The 20,676-nt window shown below is 35.3% G+C and overlaps 1 pseudogene; it reads right to left on the bottom strand.

Annotated features, from left to right (window-relative positions):
- Nucleotides 1–401: 401 nt before the first annotated feature.
- Nucleotides 402–1,501, bottom strand: LOC131069010 (serine/threonine-protein kinase STY13-like; annotated as a pseudogene).
- Between the last annotated feature and the right edge of the window lie 19,175 nt (nucleotides 1,502–20,676).

The raw sequence follows: 20,676 nt of genomic DNA, 5'->3' as shown, positions 1-20,676 counted from the left end.
GAATTCTAGTTTATTGATATGAATTGGAGAGCATTCATGATTCTCTCTACAAACATTATGAGGGCATACACAATCTTAAGCATCCTTGCATACTTACTTATTGTCTTCAATCATTATTCCACATTTTTTTAAAGTAATATTTGACCAAATAAGAACATACCCTTGCCTATAAAGTTTTTAAACGATGCCTCTTAACTGTAAACAATTTTTAAAATAGATACAACAAATTAAAATACCTTTATATAATCATCAACTTTAACTAGTACAAATTTACAACCTGATTCAAATACCAAGAAAAATATGAAAAAAATATGCTTTCAATATACTACTTTACATGGTAAAGGTGGCTAAATAAGCCTTTGCATTGTGTGTATGTAGAGGTACATTAATGACCGGGGGCATTAAAAGCATAAACATCCATGAGGTTGATCTATAATCATACGGACCATTCCTTTACCCTTACGTGTATCTATTTTCTTTAACAATTCAACTACCTCATCATCTCTGGCCTCTTATCAGGAATTTCATCCCAGTATTTCTTGATAACATTTCTTAGAGAGGTGGGACAACGCCTTGGAATTTTTTGCCTCAAATTCTCTGAGACAACTGCAGGAATAAACTCTGCAAAACTGAGATGAGCATAAGCCATTTCACAGCAGTAGATCTCCCATAGACAGATCCCAGAGTTGTAAACATCACATTTCCTATTGTATGGCTTCCCATCCAATTCCTCTGGTGCCATGTAACCAAGTGTTCTTGTCATACCAGTCATGTACCTCAGATTCTCAACCTAAACACGAGCCACACCAAAGTCTGCTATCTTCACACTCTCACTTTTGTCCAGCAACATGTTTTCTGTTTTGACATCCCTGTGAACTATCTTATGTGAATGGAGATAGCTTAACCCTCTGGAAATGTCCAATGCTAACTCGATCACAACATTTAAACCAAGCTTTTCTCTCATGTTCTTTATAAGGTAGTTTTTCAGTGTTCCTCAAGCAAGATACTCCAGAACAACACAACAAACATTACGATTGGATGGAGCCCTGAAAGTAGTTCCAGTGTCATTAGAACATAGCATAAGGTCTAAACTTGAAGAACCCATTCACGGGCCCATAAACTTTGTTATATTTGGATGGTCTAACATATGCCATACACCCACTTCTTGTAGAAATGCAGATATCTCAGCTGCACTTCTGCTTTGCTCATCTCCCTAGTCAAGAACTTTCACTGCAACATCTTGCCCATCAAAAACTCCTCTGTATATAGATCCAAAAGTTCCCTGGGCTATTTTACCCTTTAGAAGTATCTTCTTGAGGTCAATTTCCCATTCCTCCTTTTGTCTTTTAGATTCTTTTTCCATAGTACACGCCTTACTCAAGTGTTTCTCTAGTTGGGCATCCAGATTGTTGAGATCAATCTGGTCTGGCCTGAAAAATCCTTCCTTCTTCTCACCACCACTCACCCCATTTCCAATCTTCAATTCAGAATCTTTCTCCATTATTTTGTTAGTCTTGATCCTCTCCAGCTCAATATCCCAATCGACAGAAGCAAAAAAAATCCAAAATCCAGCTGCTCCGACTACCTAGAACAGACTTTTACTGGAATGGATTCATAGCATTTGGTTTTACGACATAAGTCCAAGCATATATTTATGTGAACCATGAAGGACTTGAATCAAAATCCAACTTTCCAAAATCTAATTTAAAACCCTAATTAAATAAATAATAATTCTTTTCACTAATTAATTTTAGAATCCACACTTTAGGTATTATAATTTGAATTCATGCACATTGTTTAAGATATCATAGGGTTTTGAAAAATGGCTCTCGCTTCTCCCGCTCATATGGCGAATTTTAATTTTGTTCCCTTCATTGCAGTCTGCAATGGCTCTGTTGTTGGCTGCAATACCCTCACTGGCCCTTCTACCTCGATGCTCGTTGACTATGCTGCAGCAGTTGGAGCGTGCCCTTCCCCCTCCCTGGATGCCCTTCTGGGTGGTGTGTTAGTTGCTCTTTCTCTAGATGGTGTCGATGTTGTTGGTTCAGGGGGTCGCCATGTTGTTGTTGGGGGTGTGCCTAGAACTTCTCTACCTGGTACTGTTGTTGCTGCCAATGCGGGTTCTAAGGTTTCCAGACCTTCTACTGGTGGGCGTAGCTATGTTCGTGTGGCTCGTTCTGTTGCTCATCTTGCCAAGGGGATCTGCTCATATCCTTGTGCCAAGACCTCTCCTATGGTGGTCTATGGTCTGGAAATTACTGAGAACATTTATTACTACCAGCGCACTACGTTGGTATGCATATTTACGGGTTTCTGGCTTTTTCTTCATCATTGGGTGAGTGTTTCCTAGAAACCTTTGGTTGCCTGTAGCATTGAGCTTTTCCCTTGTGCTAAAGGCTTTTTCATTGTTTCTTTTGCTTCTTCCCACGATCGTGATTTGGTGTTGGGCAATCTATGGGCTTGGGGAGATCACTCTCTTTTTGCCAAACCTTGGATAACTTCCTTTAATCCCCTCACCGAATCACTCAATGTTTGTCCGGTTTGGGTTCGCCTACCTAATCTTCCTCTTCATTTTTGGGAGCACTCATGTTATGAGGCCATTGGTAACTCTATTGGACGATTCTTGAAGGTTGATGATGCCACGTCCTCCATGGGTCACTCTACCTTTGCACGCATTTTAATTGACATGGACATTTCCAAGCCTCTCCTTGGGGATGTGGTTCTTATGGTTGGGGATAGGCCTTGGACTCAATCATTGGACTATGAGGGCCTCCCATTTTGCTGTCGAAGGTGCTTCTCTATGGGTCACTTGGATTTGGACTGTTCTCTCTCTCAACACAAAGGTTCTGCTACTTGGTGGAAGGACGCTATTGCTCATCATTTGAGGGTCAATGTTGCTAATACTGATGACTCCTCTCTAATGGATTATGACTCCTCCCGGGATGAGGTAGTGCCTCTCACTGTTGTTGAAGCTCTTGTCGTTGCTACTGCTCAACATCATCAATCCACTCCTACTGAATTTGCTCCTGTTGATGCTCTGCTACAGCAGCCTGCTGATGTTGACTGTAACTCTATAGGGCCCTCCCCGCCCAATCCTTCTTTTCATGATCCTAATGATAGTATTGTCAAGACCGTGGTTTGTCGTAGGCGGAAGGGAAAATATCCCCCCCTCCCCCAAATTTTGCTTGGCTCGGATGACTCTTCCCATCTTTGAGCTAGGTCTTGGGTTGCTACAGGTTTGATAGGTTACTTTCACAGGTCCATGTTCTATTGTTTCCTTTACTGCCTTTGGGCTGTGTGTTTTTAAGGCTCAGCACCCTTGTCTATTGTTTTTGTAAAATTGATAGCCTTGGCTATGTTAAGGATCAACGCCCTAGTTAACGTTGCTTATTTAATCAAAAACAATTTACATTAAAAAATAATATCTAATTATAATCTATATTTAAATTCATGCACAATACTTAAACTAAAATGATTATATTTATAAAATAACATTAAATTCTATTTTGAAAAGATTTCCTCACATAAAACTAATTATAGTTCAAACTTTCATTCTAAATTAATAAAGAATTTATTTTATTCTAACTTTTTAATTTAGAATTCTTTAAATAAAATATATTTATTTTAAATAAATATAAATTTTAATCTCTAATAAAAGTATTGTTAATTTTATATATTCTTGTTAGAGTAATCTTTTATTAGCTAATAATTATTTACTTAATTATTAGTCTATTATACTCTATACTTAAGCTAAACTTAGGAATCGTATAATTCTTTAGGGTTTCAAGTATCCTTTTATAAGGATTCTCTCTTTGTATTTTCATAACAATTGTAATTATTGAATTGCATTCTTGGTGCACAATCAATATGACTCCTCTTTTTTGGATCTCTGAATTCTGGGCTCCATAGCTTTTTTGCTTCTCTCCTTCTGTGACAGGTTTGCATGCAGATGATCTTTGGGAGCTATAGAGTTGATTTTTCCTCAACTCCAATATGGTACCAGAGCTCCAAATTTGCATGCCCCTGTTCTCTTCATGAGATTTTTTGGGCCTTGTTCTTCATATCTGAGTATTCGGGGGTTTGTGCAGTTGTTTTTTTTTTCATTTCTGGGGGTAGTTGATTTTTTAGTACATTTTGGTGCCAAAAGAACCTCATAGTTGGATTTAGAAGGTTGATTCCAAGAATTTTGATATATAATTTGCCTATTTTCAATGACAGGGGCATCTGGGGCATATTTTTTTATTGACATGTTTTAGAGGCACGAAAATCCGTACGGTTGTACCTGCAAATGCATCAAATAATTTTCGTCAAAAACAAATTTTTATTTTTTATTTTTATTTTTTAACCTCTTTATGCCCTATAAGAGAGGTTTTTTACTTTTGGCCTTAACTTGGTCATATGGAGGCGTTTTTCGACAAATCTTATATCATCAGAAAGCTCTTTCCAAGCTCTATCCAGATCTAGAGGTTTGAACTTTTTATTTTGTTTTTTTATAGTGTTTTTTTCTATCAAATCTAGAGGTTCATTTTTGCACTTTGGGAGACATAACTTGAGCATTTGAACTCCATTTTTCAAAAACTTTATATCGTTGGAAAGTTTGTTTTGTGTTCTTTCCATTAATATGAGTTTTCTTTCCAGATTCTTCTCTAGATATAGTTCATTCAATTTTTTTCTTTTCAACACTCTGGTGAATATCTTGAATGTTTCAGGTCTTGAGATCTCTTTCTTTGAGTAGGATGTCTCATCTTTGGTTGTTCTTTTTGTTTCAAGTCTTCTGTCTCTTCTTATCATTGTATCATTTTATTTATGCAAACGCATTGAGATAAAATACCATCATACATTGTATACTTGGGATCTTGCACATCTTGTGCCTTATTGTACATGCACTACTTATAAAGTGTTATGGGGGGTTGATGTTTGTCTTTTTTGTCATCTACCTTTGTCACGTGAGTGTTCCTTCCATGATATTAGCCTCATGATGTGTGTCAAGTGAGTGTTCCTTCCACGACACTATGTACTTTCTATGCACCTTCGATGTTCTTGGTTCTTCGTCATGCAGTTCTTGTTGGTTGTTCTTTTCAATGTACTTGTCCCTCTCCCTTTTCAGTATTATGGGGAGGTTTGTCTTTTTGGTCTAATGCTTCCTTGGTTTGATTGATCAGCTCTTCAGGCTATGGTGTTTCATGCCATCTATATCTTTGAGTTCAGTTGTTTGCCTTTATTTGCCATCTGATTTGAGTAGTGTCATTTGAGGACACATGTAGATTACAGTCTTCTCTACCTGGTCATGTTCTATTTTAGTGGAGGTTCTTCAGATCAATAGTTACTCTACGACAGTGTTTGCAGCTATTTCATGCTTCAGTGGTGTTCTTCATTCTCTTCTTTTTGTTCCTATCTTCTAGAACACTCTTGTTTGGAGGCTTCTTAGTCTTTCACTTGAGCTTTCATCTCTTCTTGGAGAGGAGTTTTGTTCCCACAAGGTTTTCTCCCTTTTCTCCACTTTACAGAGATTTTTATTGTACTTAGGTACCTCATCGAGCCTAGTTGTCGTGACCCATTGTTGTTTTCCCACATGTTTTACATGTTTTTTTAGTCTTTAGTTGTTTTTTAGCTACTCCCTAAGTTCATCTTAAGGGGGGGTGTTAGAGTAATCTTTTATTAGCTAATAATTATTTATTTAATTATTAGTCTATTATACTCTATGCTTAATCTAAACTTAGGAATCTTATAATTCTTTAGGGTTTTCTCCTTTAGGGTTTCGAGTATACTTTTATAAGGATTCTCTCTTGGTATTTTCATAATAACTGTAATTATTGAATTGCATTCTTGTTGCACAATCAATATGACTCCTCTTTTCTAGATCTCTAAATTCTGGCCTCCATAACTTTTTTTCTTCTCTCCTTCTGTGACAGGTTTGCATGCAAGTGATCTTTGGGAGTTGTAGAGTTGATTTTTCCTCAACTCCAATAATTATTTTTAATTTTTTTTCAATTAAATAGAATAATTAAACAAGTATAATTAATTATTACTTCTAACTAATTAATCATCTTACTTAATTCACTCGAACAAAGTATTTATTTCATAAACTTGGGTTAGAGGTTTATACTTTTCACAAACCAAACCTTGTTTACCTACTCCAATACTTGTTCCATTAGATATCACATCTTGACATGCCTTAGTAACTCTTTTAGGTAGTAGTAAAATAATATCTAATTCTATTTTAAGAATTTTCTTTAGATAAAATTAATTATAGTTGGTGCATTTGTTTTGATTGTTTAATTTAGAATTCCAAATTTAAAGAAGTATGTAATGAGTATTCTAAATATTACAAGTTTGAAGATACTTTCAATTTGATAAAAAAAGTTATTTAAAATTATGTATAGTTTATTCAAATAAGTTTAAAGTTGTTTCTAATTAAATACTATTAATTAAAATAATCTATAAATGCAATTAATTACGTTGAAGGTGTATTACACTCACATAATGGATGCACAAATAAATGTTAATAAAAACTAGAAGCATTAAATTTAACGTGTTTTTGACACTTAAATGCATGAAAGGTAAAAAATATATTTTATTTATTTTCTCCTCTCGACTACACTCTGACTTTAACTGCTAATTAATTTTGTCTATCTCCATGGATGCACAAATATGTGTTAACAAAAACTAGAAGCATTATATTTGACATGTTTATGACACTTAAATGCATGAAAAGTAAAAAAATCATTTTATTAATTTTGTCCTCTCAACTATCACTCACTATGAGTTTAACTATTAATCAATTTTGTCTATCTCCATCATACTAATAGTTAACTTTGCAATTATCTCAATTTAATATAATAATAATAATAATATAAAGATGTAGACTTTTTTTTCTTTGGTGAAGAGTTTAATAAAAATATAATAATAATATCATAATAAAATAATAATTTAATATTAACTATATATAATTATTTTTTAAGTGAAATAATGAACAAATATGATATCTTTTGGTGTACTTTACCTATATTTCTCTAAAGATAGGTATACTAGTTTCAATTGAATACAAAAAATAAACAAGCATTATTAATTATTACTTCTAGCTAGCTAATCATCTTAATTAATTTACTCAAACAAAGTATTTACTTGATGATTTTGTGTAATAGGTTTAATCTCTTAACTTCAAACCTTGTTCACCTTCTCCAATACTTCTTTCGTTCTACATGACATCTTGACATATCTTAGTAGCACTATTGAGTAGTAGTAAAAATACATACAATGAATAGTGAACCATCAAATAAACATTTAATATTTATTGCAACATTATTGTAATTCATAAAGGGCAAGAGTTGGGTATTACATGTAAAATATTATTAATTTTTATATTATGGACACTTTTACAGGTCTTGGGATTGTATCCCCTATCAAAAGATTCACCAGAAGATCAATTGGAATGGATTCATAGTATTGTGTTCAAGGAGATACATCCAAGCACATATAAATAGATGGATCATGAAGGACTTGTCTTGTAGAGTCAAAATTCTAATTTAATAAATAATGATTCTCTTCACTAATAATTTTAGAATTCACAATATAACACGTACAATACTTAAATTAAAATAATTTGCACTTAAAAAAATAACATCTAATTATACTTAGAAATTTTATTTTCATAAAACACTTAAAAAATAATATTTAAATTTATTGATTTAATAATTCATAATTTATATAATTAAAATTTTAATACTCTTATAAAGAATCTATCTGCGAAAATGCCTTTGCGTGCGAAAAAGCGATGCAATGCATCGACATCCTTTTTTGAGCATTCTTATCCGCCGCGGGGAAATTACAGAGGCTCTACAAATCGTTTCGTTGTTTTGGCTAATAACTCCGGGACTGAGTATCTTGGAAGGGTCATATCACGGACCCGTGATCAAGAGGCCTTCTTTGCAAAAGCAAAATACTCTTTGGTTAATGTGGTTAGGGCTCCCCCCCCTCTTTACAAGGGCTGGGATCGAGATTGGCATTTGGTGAGCTACATAAATAAGAGGGTTTTAGGGTAACCAAATGGCTCCAAAAGGAATTCTAGTCATTGTCGAGAGGAGGGTTTTGTAAAACCTAACCAGTCAAAGAGTTCCTCTGCTTGCCATATTTTTCCTTCACGAAAATCTTGGGGTAAATTTTCAGAGGATATGGAAACCCCTGGTTGTCACAATTCTAAGGAAGTCGAGCACCCATTTTCAGATCTACCTTCAAATTCCCCAGCTTCTCCTAACGTGTTGGTCATTGAAATTGATAATCATACCCAGGCAAGGTATCAAATGCATTGCAGCGACAAAATGATCTTTGCTCGGTGGAAAGGTTGGGGGATCCCGTCTGAACAAATTGCCAATGGGGTGTCATCTTCCTTCAATAACCAGGTAAAAATTGACATCCTTCCTGATAATTTCTTAGCTATTGAATGTGGTAATCAGAGTCTGAGAAATTCATTGTTAAACAGGGATATATTAACATTTAAGGGTCTAGGGTTTGATTGCTGGGAATGGAAACCTCTCTTTCTCCCATCTCAATTCAATTCCTGCATGGTTAATAGAGCAATTTCACTGGATAAATTTCCTGTAGAATTGCGAAATAATGACTTTTTAAGAATAATAGGCAACAAAATAGGTAAATTTGTAGAAGTCAAAAAATCAGCCCTAAGCTTCTTTAACCAGCTCCTAATTGTTAAAATGAATATTAACATTAAATCTTTAGAGCCTATAACTTTGAAATATGTGATAAATCTTGTTTAACCCTAGAATTACCCTTTTATAATGGTTCTTTTGAAGATTCTATGCCAAGGAAGATCCCCTTTGAGAAACCTTTCCCTAAATCATTGCTCATGTCTAATGGCGCACCATTCAGTTTCGTGGAAGGAGGGGGTTTCACCCTAGAGGGCTATAAGATTGATAATAACCCTAATCTCACCTCAGACCTATGCCCTCATAGCTCCCCTGTTAAGCCCTCTCACTCCCCTCTTCCTCCGCTGCTAACTATAAATTCACCTATAGATGACTCTCTTCTCAGGGATCGAGATCTGGAAGATGGTGAAATCAATGAGGTTATCCCTTAGAAAGAGTAGCTCGGTCTGACAAATATGTCATCATGTAGCTCTCTCATTCCACCAGAAAAGTTGAATCCCTTGGGGTCTCCCCCTTTGATTGAACTAATTACCTCTGAGCAATTAGCAGTGATGGATAGGCTTTCCCCAGATCCAGGATTGGCATCCTTGCAGGATCATCCAATCTCTCTAGCCTCAAGATTGGAGGGATTTGAGGAGGCAAAGGCTCGCTCTCCACCTTTGAAAGCTATTTCTGATACAATTGTAGAATCTGAGAGTGATCATGTGGTTAGGGAAGTTAACATCATTGCCAAATTTGTAGGGGAAGAAGTAGTAAACGACCTCATGGATCAATTGGTTGCTGAAATTTGTGATGATGAGGAGTTGGAAAGACAAAGGGATTTCTTAGTCAAAAATCTAGTGGATATTACTAGAGTCAACTTAGAAATAGATGATCTATTTATAGCAATAGATAACTTAGAAAATGACAACCCAAATACTCTAGGCATTCTCAGCTCTGACAGAAGCAAAGACTCTCTTGACTGTGCTAAACATAGTAAGAGAAGAGGTAGGAGATCCCTTGTTGAACTAAGATCAAAGGATGGAGATGCCAAGGGTCAGGCTAAAATATCTACTCTTTTTAATGCAGGGGAGGGGAAGTTCCTCCCCAGAGATCCATGAAAATCATAACATGGAATGTTAGGGGTCTGAATGCCCCTAACAAACAGCGCATCTTAAAGCGCTGCATCTCTGATTCTAAACCAGATATAATGTTAATCCAAGAAACCAAAATGAACTCCTCTGAGATAGTCCTTTTTGAGAAAAACACTAGGTGTTAGACAGCTAAAGCACTCCCCTGCTACAGGGGCCTTAGGGGGCTTAGCCATCATTTGGGACTCTAGATTCATCTCGTTTACACCTTTAGAGATTAAGCAAAATTGGATAGGAGGAGAAGTAGTAAGTTATAAAAATAACCTAAGATTCAAATTGATTAACGTTTACGGTCCTATCCAAAATAGGGATAAGGCTAGGGCGTGGGTGGAACTAGAGTCTTTCCTCAGAAGTTTCCCAAATGATGTATGCATCATTGGGGGAGATTTCAATGCTATCACTAAGGTAGCAGACAAAAGTGGAGGTAGCAACAAACTTCCTCTAGTGGCTATAGATTTCAATCATTGGATCAATAGGAACTCCTTGTTGGAAATCCAGATGACAGAAAATGCCTTCACCTAGAACAATAGAAGGCTTGGTTTCTGTAACATTGTCGAGAAACTAGATAGGTTATTTATCCATGGGGGGCTCTCGAAGCTTAACTTTAACCTGAATGCAGAACCCCTCCCTTTAGCAGGATCTGGCCATTGCCCACTCCAACTAATCTTATTATTTGACCACTCCCCTAAAAAATGTCCCTTCAAATTTGAGAGCATGTGGTTCAGAGATGATAACTTTTTAAACTTAATTGAGAATTGGTGGAGAAGCTCTGTTTTCTCTGGTTCAAAGATGTTTATTATCACAAGCAAGTTAAAGCTTATCAAAAGGAAGCTCTTAGAATGGAACAGGACTAATTTTGGAAATATTTTCGATAAAAAACTCCTCATAGAAAATGATCTTAAGAATGTTAACATTGAGTTCTTGAGAAGGGGATGGATGAACATCTCTTCCTCAAAGAAAAGGCTCTACTCTCTGAGTATGAAAAGACACTCTCAAATGAAGAGATCTTTTGGAAACAAAAATCGAGGGAGACTTGGTTGAGTGATGGGGACCGAAATACTAAGTTTTTCCACAATAGTACTAAGCAGAGGCGATGGGTCAATCGAATTTCTAAAATTAAGAATTGCCAGGGTTCTATCCTGTCTGAACTGGATGATGTTGCCTCTGAGATAGGAAGGTTTTTTGATAAAATCTTAAACAATATTGAAGGCTCCAACCTCAGAGGCCAACTCAATATTATCAATAGCCCTTTTCAACACTCTGTACAAACTCTTAACCAAAACCCTAGCAGCCAGACTCCAGAATCTTCTCCCCATTATCATTAGTGAAGAACAAACCAGCTTCATAGTAGATAGATCAATCTATGATGGGGTTATTATAGCCCAAGAGGCCATTCATTCGGTCCAGCTCAACAGGGCCCCAAGTATGCTAGTCAAATTAGACATAAGCAAAGCTTATGACAAAGTTGATTGGCGCTTCCTATGTAAATGGTTGGAGGCCTTTGGATTTTCCAAATCCTGGATCAACCTAATCTTTGAATGTATATCCACCCCCAAATTCTCGGTCTTGGTTAATGGTTCCCCGGAAGGTTTCTTCAGCAGCTCAAGAGGGCTCAGGCAAGGAGATCCTATGTCCCCCTTCCTCTTCATCATCATGGTTGAAGCCCTAGGTAGATCCATCTCTAAGGCCAAAGAGGAAGGTGGGATCCAAGGAATCCCCATTACCAGCGACCTCCCTCCCTTTACCCACCAGCAATTTTTTGACAACATGATGCTTTTTGGGCAGGGAAGTGTAAGGGAAGCGAGCGCCTTCAAAGGCATCCTTAATTCCTATATGATAGCCTCGGGTCAAGAGATGAATCTGGCCAAGTCTATATTTTTTATGTTCAACATAGACCCCTCCTTAGGAAAAGTGATCAGCAATGTCCTAGAGATTACTGAAGGAACTCTTCCTTGCAAATACCTAGGCATTCCCCTTGACATGGGTAGAAGACCCTCAAAATTATGGGACAACTTGGTGGATAAAATCAAGTCTAGGATTAACACTTGGAAAGGAAAATGACTCTCATCTGCAAGTAGAGCAACCTTGGTTAGATCGGTCTTGTCAGCTATGCCCATTTTCCAGCTCTCCTGTCAACATTTATCTTCTTCTAAACTTGCAGAGCTCAACAAGTATCTCAGGACTTTCTTTTGGCAAGGTGCTAATGACAACTGTAAAATATCACTCATATCCAAGGACAAGATATGCAAACCTAAAGAAGAAGGAGGAGTTGGCATTAAAAACCTTCGTGATCAGGGGAAAGCCTTGGGTGCCAAGTTGGTCTGGAGGATGTTCAGAACCCCCCACCTCAAATGGGCTCTCTTGCTGCACCACAAATACCTTAATGGAGGGAATCCTATCCAAATTTTTAGAGAAACCAACCCTCCCAGAGGGTCCTGCCTATGGAATTTTATGTTAGACTGCAGGAGGATTATCTTTGACAGACTTACTTGGTACGTGGGGTCTGGGGATAAAGCTCTTTTCTGGTTGGATTCATGGGGTGGATATAAGGCTATTGATAATATCCATGACTTTGGTGCCACTCGTATCCTTCTTGAATCTCATAGAGGACCCTTGTTAAACAACTATATCTCCCCTTCAGAGGATTGGGCTAGTTGGCAGTGGATCGAGAAGGAAGATGAGGATATCCCGGTAAGGGATAAACAAAAACTTATGGCAATTCTTAAATCAAGGAACATTGCCTTAGGTCAAAATGAGGACAAGCTTGTCTGGGATGGCTCCCTGAGAGGAGAATACAGCTCCAAGTATGGGTACTCTCTCATCTCCAAATCATTTATAAGACCTATGACTGAGCTTCCCTTGAAACTTTGTTGGAATAAATATTGTATGCCTAAGGCTGGTATCTTCTCCTGGCTTGCGGTTCAGAACAAGCTCCTAACTGCGGACAAATTTAGAAGAATGGGCTATGAGGGCCCTAGTAGATGTCCTCTTTGTGAGGCAGATGAGGAAGAGACCAATCATATCCTCCTTAACTGCCCCTTTGCTCACAAATGTTGGATCTGGTTCACCAACAAACTTGAATGGTCTGTGGCCTTCCCCCACACCATCTTTGGAATGCTCACGACATGGCCTCTCCTCAGGCGTGGCTATCTCTTTGAAGGTTTATGGACATCTCTTCCTTCTTCCATTATGTGAGAACTATGGAAGGAGAGAAATAGACGTCTCTTTAAGAATGAAAAACTAGAGGTTCCTAGAATCTTTAATAGGATAGAGTCAGTTATCACTGAGCTCATGAACAACCGACTATCATTAGGAACATTGAAGAATGCCTCTATCACTTATTGGGATGAAAAGATGAAAAAACGTTGGGAAGGCTTATCCTTTCCTCCCTTTGTAGGATATGGTCCTATTGCAAGTCTTCGATCAAGGGATGCATGCAGATGGAAGCCCCCAAGTGAAGGTTGGCTGAAGCTAAACTTTGATGGGGCATCCCGTGGCAACCCAGGGCAAGCAAGGATAGGATGTGTTGTTCATAATTGGTAAGGTAAGAAACTAGCAACCCTTGCGTCTCCGGTTGGAATCAACACCAACAATTGGGCAGAACTTATGGCCTTGGTGGAGGGTTTGCATTTATGTAGGAAACTAGGTGTTAAGAACTTGGAAATTGAAGGAGATTCGGCTATAATTGTCAATGCTCTGAGGAAAGGTAGTATGCCTAATTGGAGACTAAATACTTTGCTGTCAAAAGCTCTTGACTTATGCGGATATTTTGATAGGTTCACAGTCAATCATATTTATAGGGAGGGAAATAAAAGAGCGGATGAGTTGGCCAACTTGGGAGTCGATGGCATCAATCTCCTATCTATGCCACCTTAAGGCAACCCCCTCTTTTGTTTTCGTGTCCTAAGTGGTCGTTAGCATGCTTCTCCTTTCATCCCCTTATGTTTCTCTTGCCCATACTCTGTTTTAACCCCCTTATTTATTCCTCTTCCTGCCCCCTGTATTTACGTATAGATACTTAGACAAACATTCAGTTTAAATATGCCCATATATCTATTCTCCCAGACTTTAACTCAAGTAGTTAGGCTCAATCCATGGTCGGATATAATCGTTAAAACACAAATCTCAATCATATACTTTTATTCCTCTCCTTCATACCCATTTAGTCTTCCATCCTTTAGCCCAAGGAGATGCCCCTCGTCTAATATTTTTGTATATACTTATCTGGGAACTTTCATTATCAGACCCTCACCTTGATTCAGTCATCCATCCTCATATTCAGCCTCTCATCGACATATATATATATATATATATATATATATATATATATATATATATATATATATATATATATATATGCGAGTTTTATCTCACATTCTTGCAGCCCAGGACCCTTTCATGAATTATCTGGGATAGATAAGCACTCTCAACACATGTAATAATTTTCTCTTTACAGATATATAGGCATTTCACACACACACACACACACACACACACACACACAGATATATATATCTTAACACCTATATTAAGTTAGATCCTTGATTCACATTTATAGGTATATATATATTGTCATATGTATTCATATTTATATATATACATTTATATATATACTTATATATATATATATATATATATATATATATATATATATATATATATATATATATATATATATACATATACATATATATAAATATATATACATACATATACATATATATAAATATATATATAAATATATATACATATATATATATATATATGTATGTATGTATATATATATATATATATATATATATATATGTATACATACATATATATGTATACATACATATATATGTATACATACATATATATGTATACATACATATATATGTATGTATACATATATATGTATGTATACATATATATGTATGTATATAATATATATATTATATATATATATATATATTCTTATTAGTCTCTTGAAGTTTATTGATCTTTCATCCTTGAATATTGGCTTAAATCTTTTTTTATCCATCTCTTCATTTATCTGAAGGTATATATGCCTTTTTTTTCATAATTTCTTAGAGTCATACACTTTGGTGGCATCACTTTATCTTCCTTTAAAATGTCATGTTTCATCGATGTTACCTTTGTTTCGATGAAACCATCATTATCATCAATGAGCCTTGTGGTTTCATCGATCTCCTCATTTTCATCAAAATCTTTACCTTACATGTTTGTGTCGATGTAATGCTCAATCGGTTCATCGAAACCCTGTTTTTGATAGGAATCCTTTTGTTGTTGTGTTTCAAAACTGTCTTATTGATCTTTAAGTTTATTGATAATGGTTCCTCATTATTCGGCTTTTGCATTGGCATCGATGAAATTCCTTATGTTGGTGAAAGAAGAATATCTTCCTTCGACCTTTTGTTTTTACCGATGGCATGTTATCGATGAAAATCTCTTATGTTTTATCAACCTTTTGTCTTTTGATGAAACTGTCACTGTCGGCCAATAACTTTAGTATCTCTTTGACAACCTTCTTTTCTCAAAAATTCCTATCGATGAAACCTTCCCTAGTTTCTTCGATCTCATCATTTCGGTAGAACTATCTTCTTCGGTGAATTATTTACATGTCCTACCGATACCGTAGTTTCTTCAGTAGCCTTGCTTCATCAACGAAATCTCCTTTGGTTTCTTCGATATACCTTCTATTGATGAAAAATAATGCTTTTGATAAGTCCCTTTTGAAGTTCGTCGAGGTCCAAGTCTGTTCGATAAATAATCTTATCAATGAAACATCAATAGATTTCTTTGATACAACAGGTGTACCATTTCGATCAATCTAGACATTTTGGTGAGAGGTTAATGTGTATATCCAATGGCTTTGGTTTGGGTGATAACTTTTCGGATTCTGATGTTGGTGGAAGTTTCAAGGGTTCTATCAAAATTCTTAAGGGCATGCTTGATTTCATTTTTTTTAGAAAACATTCGTAGCTTTAATTAAAACCATGGAATTCTATTGATTTAAATTCGATGCTCAACACCACCCCTAACCATAATCCTAACCCTAACTCTAACCAATATTTAAACCATGACCCTGATATTATACACTTAATAACTATAAAATAATATTACAATTTCAAAATAAGAATATAATTGTATTATACTTATCATATGGCATTCTATTAATATTATATTACTAATAAAACTACAAAAATAATATTATAACTAAACATAATTTAAAATAATAATATAATACATTTCAAATATTTCAAGTTTATATTATGAATATTATTTTCAATATATTATAAAATAATATCATAATAATCACAACAATATAAATTAATAATAATAGGCTTCAGTTTTATAACTATATATATATATAGTTTTTCTCCTTCTTTTATTTATACTTATTTATATTTACATTTATATACTTATATATATTTATATAACCATTTTCATTCTCTTATTCAGATTTATCCATCTCAGACTCAGATGTTTAAGTATTTCCTTCTTATATTTGATCACTCCTAAATTTAGCTTTTATAGTCTTGTCGCTCTTCTAGGATAAGCTTTAAGACTAGAAGGAGGCAATACCATACATTAATGAGCATAAGTATATAAACATGCTGGCATATCTCGCTCCCAGATATATGTGATAATGGATATATAGGTATTATTATTTATGTAGATATTGCCTTCTTTTAGGACTAACACTTACCTAGCTATCCTCATCTCTATTTTACCTTTTCGGTCCCCTATATTTGGTGAGCCGCAGTAGACGTGTGAGACGTAATGGTCGGACATCTCATGTCAACTCACTTCTCGATCAACTCATGACGGCTCTTAGCATAGTCGAGGTGATGTTGCCTCTTTGATGTGACAGTTGAGGTACCCTTCTCCTGATGGATTTAGGTGTTGGCAATAATGACCTTGATTCTTGAAGATTGCACTCTTGCATCGTATCAACTCATCATGTAGTTTCTCTTTATGATGTATTAAGAGGGTGTGTTATATTTAGAATACCAAGTTGGCCCTCTTTGTCATTTCTCAGTTAGGCTCCGATGGATACCACTCTCAAGCTTCTAGGGTTGAAACGCCAGATGGCTTTTATAGGAGAGATCAAGGATGAGAGAATGAAAGGCAGTCTCATCCAACAGAACCCTCTAATCTCTGGAGCGGTAATGAAATTTTTAGGGAAGGAATTCATTATGAATGAAGACCGAACCAGAGAAAATTTGGACATTGCAGCTATGTTTCTAGCCCTCGCAATGCACTTTGAGAAAGATAGGGATACAGTGGTTAAACTATGCAAGAGAGTCTTCATTAAAGATATCCTCAGTGAATTAAAGAGGGTGGTGATTAACATTGATGATGAACTCATAGCTCCCAAACCTCGGGACTATGATACCCTTATCAGAATGAATAACCCAGTTCCATGTTTTCCCATTCTAGAAATCGGCGACCCTGCGGCCTTTGAAACTCTTCGTCTGGTTAGGAGCCAAAATCTCCTTTTCCTCTCTTGGTTTCTTCATGTTAAGAAACCTCCCCGTGAGAAATGGTTGACTAACTATTTGGAGGCAGAGAATATCGGGGTTATCCCTGATAATGTGCCTATCCCACGCCCCCCTGCCGGCTCTGCAGCATCCAAGCCAGAAAGCTCTAGCTCCAAGCCTTCCCATAGGCCAGGCAAGACAGGCTGAAGCTCCTCCGGATGGCATGTTTCGAGGTTTCTATTGGGTTATCAAAGAACTAAATTTTTTGTTGTGAGTAGTAACAAAATTTTTCATATGGACAAATTTCACTTAGTTTATAAAACTCTGATAGATATATCTCATAAATATGGTTATGCTTGTCTAAGACTTTCTTGGTTGTCACAACCCTCCTTTATCACTTTTGGATTTAAAATACAAACTCTCGTATATTTTTTTGAATAAACTATTTAAATGATTGAATGAATATCATAAAAGGATAAAATAATAAAACTCACACAAACACATGGAAATATACTTTTTTCTTAATTATTTATTTTTCCTCACCCAATTATGGCACATGTTGTAGGAAGAATAAGAAGCTTCTAGAGGCTTCTCCACCACCTTGCATGTAACTCCTCCCACTAAGTCTAATCAATTTTGCATGAAGTCCAAAATTGGGAAAGAATCTCTTTTTTTTTAATTAAAAATTTAGGTAGTGGAATAGAGGGATTTTTCTTATAAATGATATGCAAGTTTTCAAAAAGGGGAGTTGGATATTCCATAAAGAAATTTTTCTCTCAAGTAAATTTTTTTGGTAGTCATATTTCATTCTTTTGGAAGAAAAAAAAAGAAGCTAAGATTGTTTTGGAGGATTTCTTTCAAATTTGAAGATCAAGGGAGGCTAATTGGAGGATTTGTAGGGGATTCTACATCAATTTCAAGTATCCAGGTTCTTCTTATTTAGTTTATTTTATTTTTGAATCATGCATCTTGTTCTTGCTGCGAATTAGAAATTAGATCAATATGTTTCAAATTCTTGATAAGAAATTAGATCAATTTGTTTAAGAGATTAGATCAATATGTTTCAAATTCTTGATAAGAAATTAGATCAATTTGTTTAAGAGATTAGATCAATATATTTCAAATTCTTGATAAGAAATTAGATCAATTTGTTTAAGAGATTAGATCAATATGTTTCAAATTCTTGATAAGAAATTAGATCAATTTGTTTATGAAATTAGATCAATATGTTTCAAATTCTTGATAGGAATTAGATCAATTTGTTTAAATTTCTTGATAAGAATTAGATCGATTCTTGCTGAAGAACTAGATTAGATCCATCTTATCTCCTTTCTCCAAATTCACCTCTCTGGTTTTCGAATAGAAATCTGAACCTCATCCTCTAAAGAGATTTCGCTGTGATTATTTCTTCTGTGATATTCTCATTCGATTTCATTATCTGGTTGTATAAATTCTGTGTGAAAATTAGTTGAAAGTAAAGATAGATTTCACAACGATTATTCTAAATCTCTCTGTAATTATTTAAATCTCTATGATTATTTTTTTCTCTGTGAATATTTCCTCTCACTATGAATATCGGATGAATAAACCTCATGTGAACACTAGAAACAAATCCTGGAAATAAACAATTTCTCCCTCCCTGTGATGGCTTGATAAATCTCTCTCCCTCTCTCTCTGTAAATGATAAACTCCTGCTTACTGTGGCAATCAATCAAAAAGTAAAAAAAAAAAAAAGAATACTCAATTTTGTTGAATCAATTATGGTGGGTTATTACTTTGGTGATCTTCAGGCAGTATAGCCTTGCTGTTGCTTCTTAAGATTGTTATATTTTGAACATATATAGACATAAAGCCATATATCCATATTTCATATAGATATATGTATATATGCTTATATATTTAAAAATTTCGATCTTTCATATTTTTGTTTCAATGATGATCTTCTCTGGTATTTCCAGCTTTTTCGTACTAGGCTAGTTTAGATGACTCTTTTATCATCCATGCTTTTTTGGGCATGGTAGGATCTCTGTTTAATTCAAAATCTATTATGAATGATAGCCCATTGTGCTATCTATGATATAAGGACTAAAGATCCCTCTGGAAGGTTAGCAGCTTGGTCTCGGCATTTAGGGATCTTATGAGTAGTTTTGATCTTTCTTGATATTTGTCTCTTGTTTTGTTCTTAAGAAGCTTTCAGGAATGTCTCTAGGTTGCTTTAACTTAGCTTCATAATTTTGTTAAGTTGTGTATATGCTTTGCGTCATCCTCTTCCCTATGTATGATTGGCCCCAACCACCTTCAGGCTTTCTAGGCCTTCCATGGTCGCAATATATATATATATACATATATTTGTATTTATATTCACATTATATAATCTTATTCATATCCTGTTCTCTCAGTTTTAAGTTAAATCAGTCTCAAATGCATATGTCAATTTTCCTCTTTCTTTCCAGTAATCTCCAACATAATATTATTAGATTAAGGGTCAACCTGATAAAATTTTATCTCACTTAAAGCTTTCCCATGACTCTCAATTAGGGCCTGGAAGGCTCTCGAACCATATTCTTTAAGATGGTAGCTCCCTGTGATCTCTTTGCAGGAATATTTATGGAATTTGCCTCATTAATATTTATTGAGTTTATGCTCTTCGATGGGTAATCACTCTCACATTATGTTTCTGGAGATTTTTTGAGACTAATATTTTGAGTTGTGTATCCTAACAAGGTGACCATCCAGGCAGGTATGATATATTGTATAAGTTGACCTGTTCGGTTTTCCTTTTCCTAACATTATGGTGAGAGATTTTATCAAGATTTTGTGCAGCATAAGGAGTAGAGCATGCTTAACTCTATGTTTCAGGGATAGCAAGAACTGTCGCCCACAAATGGCAGCATCACCCCAAGAGATGGGCAATCTGATGCTCAACTTTACACAGAGGATTTCTACATACAATCTTCATTATTTTGGACAAGTTCCCTTTGTGATCTTGTATCTCCATTTTTTATCGCATTCTTAATTTTTTCTGATCCTTGAGGGATCTGGGCTAGACCGGAGGTTTTCTTCCCTCCATTCTTTCCTACCGGTGCCAACACCGAAAGGAGGTGTAAATGTAAATCTATCTATTTTTTAAATTAATAAAATTCTTTGGCCTCAGCCTTTTATCAATCAAAAAAAATAATCATAATTTATATTTAAATTCACCCACAATACTTAAATTAAAACAATGAAAAATAATTTTTTCATATAACAATAAAAAAAAATAATAGTTTTATTTTTTATTTAATAATTCATAATTTATATTCAAAGTCACACACAAAGAAAATAGGAAAAGATGGGACTACGAATCTCGGTGACTGCGAACTATGGTGTTTGCGAACTAGCATTCTGGCTATAGGCGGA

Source organism: Cryptomeria japonica, chromosome 4 (genome assembly GCF_030272615.1).
Source record: "Cryptomeria japonica chromosome 4, Sugi_1.0, whole genome shotgun sequence".
Taxonomy (NCBI): domain Eukaryota; kingdom Viridiplantae; phylum Streptophyta; class Pinopsida; order Cupressales; family Cupressaceae; genus Cryptomeria; species Cryptomeria japonica.
This window is presented reverse-complemented; position numbering and strand designations above follow the sequence as displayed.